This window comes from Danio rerio, chromosome 7, assembly GCF_052040795.2.
Source record: "Danio rerio strain M-AB ecotype USA chromosome 7, GRCz13ab, whole genome shotgun sequence".
NCBI classification, from domain to species: Eukaryota; Metazoa; Chordata; class Actinopteri; order Cypriniformes; family Danionidae; genus Danio; species Danio rerio.
Window position 1 is genome coordinate 75,962,652 of NC_141027.1, and position 4,849 is coordinate 75,967,500.

General features: G+C 39.6%; 1 protein-coding gene across 2 annotated transcripts in view; it reads right to left on the reverse strand.

Annotated features, from left to right (window-relative positions):
- Positions 1–1,060: 1,060 nt before the first annotated feature.
- The window catches only part of tspan5a (tetraspanin 5a), a 39,050-nt gene continuing 35,261 nt past the window's right edge, over positions 1,061–4,849 (reverse strand). The window contains exon 11 of one of the 2 annotated variants that reach the window (XR_015494691.1): positions 1,061–4,646. The gene's annotated coding sequence lies outside the window, so the exon portion shown is untranslated. The remainder of the gene's footprint in view (positions 4,647–4,849) is intronic. The other variant, NM_001006047.3, reaches the window with a different exon arrangement.

Consider the following 4,849-nt stretch of genomic DNA (forward strand, 5'->3'; position numbering starts at 1 on the left):
ATTTGGATTAGTCAATTAACTGAAGTTGCATGTCTTTGGATGGTGGGAGGAAATCGGGTAACCCGGCCTTCGTGACTATGAGAAACTATAATCAGGATTAAACAGTTAAATTGTGTCACACACCTCAATTCTCAGCTTAATTTCTCTTTATTCATACCTCCTTAAAGCCCAACTGCAGTAAAATCATGTAAATGGACTTTTGCAGCACGGGACGTGATTGCTAATTGTTTTATTAAATGTTAATTTAATATTATTAAGTACTTTATTCATATTTTTTTAAAGTGCTCATACAAAAGGCTCATGCACACCGGGAGGCCTTTCGTTTGTGTTTATCATCAGCGTTTTACGAGACGTTTTACCACATTTAATCCCAATCGATTGTGACTGGCGTCGAGCAGAAGAGTATGCAAAATCACTCCTTGATGTTAGATGGCGCTACACAACTTTAAGCTTCTGGCACCCCGCTTATAACACAGAAGAAGTGGAAGTTCACACGCTGGTTAAAGTTACTGGTGACACGTATGACCAGGCATTAAACGTAGACAGAAAACGCAAGCAAAAAACATCCCGGTGTGCACGGGCCTTTAAACGTAAACGGAAAACGCGAGCACAAAAGTCTCGGTGTGCACGGGCCTTTAAACGTAGACGGAAAACGCGAGCAAAAAATGTACTGGTGTGCACTGGCCTTTAAACGTAGACGGAAAACGCAAGCAAAAAATGTACTGGTGTGCACGGGCCTTTAAACGTAGACGGAAAACGCAAGCAAAAAATGTCCTGGTGTGCACGGGCCTTTAAATGTAGATGGTAAACGCGAGCAAAAACGTCCCGGTGTGCACGGGCCTTAAGGATGTATGTCCCCACCAATGTCGAGTAAATCTACACACAGTCACAGTCACAACCGTAAATAAACAGAAAACACTAGTGAATCACTAAATACAGAAACTGTTCATTAACAGATATCTTTGATGGTGCAGACTCGACTCTTTTTGCGAGCATATCTGAAATCTGTAAGAGCTACATAAGGGAGACCTTTAAAAAAAAAAAGAGAGAGAGAGAGAAGTGGTGTTAAAACCAGATTTAGTGTGTATGTTTACATATGAGCGCTACACCATCCAGTGCTAGCATTGCAAAAGTGCCAAAAGAAAATGTCAGTCATATATTTACAACAAACAAGCGTCCGATCAGTCCAGACTTTACAGGAAAATACTAGAACGGTACGTTTTTCATTGAATCAGAAACAGCTTGTGAAAGATAAACATCTGAATAAGAAACTTTTCTTTGATCGCCCAAATGAAAAAACTACTACAGTAATTTATAGTAAATAGCAGTGTTTTTCCAACCATGCTATAGTAATGTACCTGTTGTGGTAATTCTACAGTAAAATAACTACAGTAATGTAAACAACCCACTGTTGTTTTCTACTATGAGGTATTTAATACCACAATACACCAGTTTACTGTAGTACTAAAGCAGACAACAGTTTATCAGTTCACTACAACTGTGCATTAGCATTCATTCAACGTGTAGCGTCATGTATGTGATCCAAGAACCGTGAAGAGATGATGCCAGCCGCAGAGCACTTCTAGAGGTATCCATAATCCTGGACCAGGCCGTATCCTGAGCACATGCTGGGACAATCATGGAGGTCATGAGACTGATTCCTGAAAGACCTCAGTGACAGACGAGTCTCCGCATTGTTCTCATGGGCCAACCTGAACACCAGCCGGTGACCTACTCACACCAGCAGCTTCTCCACAATGGACTTCCAGTATTCTCCAGCCCCCAATTTCTAGACTGCAGCTCTGCACAGGAGGTTTGGCCAGAGGAGAAATGGTGGTGCCCAACAGAGCCTGGTTTCTCTTGAGGTTTTTTCCTTCACTTTCGTCGATTGGTGAAGTTTGTTACTCGCCGCTGTCGCCACTGGCTTGCTTGGATTAGGAATTGTGAAGCTGCACATCGATGGATTTGCTCTTTAGTGTTTGGACTTTCAGCAGTGAAAATTAAACCACACTGAACTGAACTAAACTGAATGTCAACTCTGAAAACTGGACTGACAGTTTCAATTTACTAGAACTTCTACATTGTAAAAGTGCTGTAGAAATCGAGATGAATTGAATCGAATCATTAACAAAGTTGTTGTAAATACTAAAATATACACAGTAACAATATAGTATAATCCAAAACACTGTGGTATTTACTTTGAATTACTATAGTATCTTTCCATGTGGGCGCTAATCTGTTAGTGCAACATTTTACAAACAGAAAAATACAGTGAAACCTTCCTGACTGCTTTAGTGAACGTAAACTGCAAGATGGCTAATTGAGTCTATAGGTGTGAAATGCAACCAAACTTGAGTGCATAAATGAACCAGTGTTGACAGGATCAAATCAATACAAACCAAACGCACGAGAGAAACTCGAGACACAAAGATTCCCCCGACAGAGACCCAACTGCAGATAATCCACCATCACTTATCGTACTGATTTATACAATTTAATTGATTTTCATTGAGATGAAGTAGATGAATCTCATTGGACGGTTTGTTTTTCAGCTGATTAAGAAAAAATTTAAGCATTTCTACAACCCAATCCCTTAGAACAAGCTGTTCTCTGTTATTTTGATATGAAACAAAGCATAATGGGTGGCGCAGTAGGTAGTGCTGTCACCTCACAGCAAGAAGGTGCTGGTTCGCGCCTCAGCTGGGTCAGTTGGTGTTTCTGTGTGGAGTTTGCATGTTCTCCCCACATTCACATGGGTTTCCTCCAGGTGCTCCGGCTTTCCCCACAATCCAAACACATGTGGTATAGGTGAATTAGCTAGGCTAAATTGACTGTAGTGTATGAGTGTGTATGGATGTTTCCCAGAGATGGGTTGCGGCTGAAAGGGTATGGAAACGTGCTGGATAAGTGGGCGGTTTATTATTCAATAAATGATAACCTATAGCCTAGTGGTTAGTGCGCCGACATATGGTGCAGTAGCACATCAGAGCGTTTTGAGTTCGAATCCCAGCTTGAGGACATTTCCCAACCCCTACTTCTCTTCCTGTCCAATCTAATACTGTTTTATCTAAAAAAAAGGCCAAAAATAAATTTAACAAAGCATAATTTCTCAACGTCTGTCAATTATTTGATAAAATTCAAATAATGAATTGGATCTCTATTCTGCTTTACTACAAATGCGAGCGAAATAAACATGATCAAATATCTAAACGCATGTTAACCATTTAATAAGCATCATAACAACCTGGTTGACCATAGGTTATCATCATTATTATTTTTTAATTGCTTATTACTATTTATAGGAGCTGTTACAGCATATTATTCAATACAAGATATGAGCCCAGAAAGTAGGAGTGCACCTTAAAGGGTTAAAGGTCCAGTGAAGTGCTTTAAAATGTTCGATGTTTGACGTAATTTGAACTGAAACACAAAGAGAGGGCTGGACAGAGTAGCTCCTCCCCTTTTAAAAGAAACAGCCAATAGTGTTTTGTTTTTCTCAAAGCTTTGCCAGAGAGTGGTTGAGCTCAAGAGCATCAATTGAAAAGCAAATGAGAAGCGTCTTGAAGGGGGCGGGGCATGTCAGATACTAGAGAGCATTTTGATTGGTCAGGAGATTTGATGGGAAACTGAGGTATGAGGAGACGTGAATTAAACCGTTGATCCATTTAGGCAAAGTGACAAACTACAAGCTTTGGATGTTTGTATCTCCGTAGAGTAGTTAAAACCGTGGTAATTTTAATCACAAATTGATGGTTTTGCTACACAAACCATAGCTTAATCATGATAATTTTAGTAAAATACAGGGCAAATCAATACACCAACAAAATATGGTCAGGTTATGGAGGAATAAGTCCTGGTTTGGGAAGGGTTAAAATCTTATCACCAATATTTTCACTCATTTTTTAATATAATGTTTTTTTGTAATGGCGAACACGGTGGCTCAGTGGTTAGCACTGTCACTTCAGTCAAGACTGGGTCAGTTGGCATATCTGTGTGGAGTTTGTATGTTCTCCCAAAGCTGGCATGAGTTTTCCCCAATGTCCAAACACATGTGCTAGAGGTGAATTGAAGAAGCTGAATTGGCCAGTGTATTAGTGTGTGTGAATGAGTGTATGGGTGTTTCCCAGTACTAGCCTGTGGCTGGAAGGGCATTCTCTGCGTAAAACATATGCTGGAATAGTTGGCGGTTCATTCCGCTGTGGCGACCCCTGATGAATAAGGGACTAAGCTGAAGGAAAATGAATGTTTGTAATTGCACTAAAAGGCCTTCAACAGACAATAAAAAAGCTTAAGGTGCCATAGAGGATGCAATTTACCTATTTTTTTTTTATATAAATAATTTTTTCGAAGTGACTGAAAATGTTTTGCGATGCTTTTTTTAAGGTTTTTTTTTCAGTGCAGCAGATGATGGAGGATCTTCTGTCAGTGTAGCCTCTGTGGACACAAAGCTTTTCTCACATTTATGACACAGGCTGTTTGACACATAAAACACTCTAGAAAAAGAGCTCTATGTACAGATGTAAAACACACACACACATATACACACACACACACACACACACACACACACACACACACACACACACGACTGCTGCTCTTGGCATCTTGTGTTCATCTTCTGCTACCGTCCTCATGCTGCTGTCGGCCTGTTTACACATAAAAATAACATTCATTATTACATAGTAAGGACATAGTTTAGGGCTGTAAGTACAATGAATCTAGTTCAAAACAATTATTATAGCTTACTAAGGTGACTAAAACTAACTCTAGTATTAATCTGAAATGGTTTATGCAGATTTTTGCTAATTATAATGAATAAAAGCCGAGAAGTATTTTAAGTTATTAAATA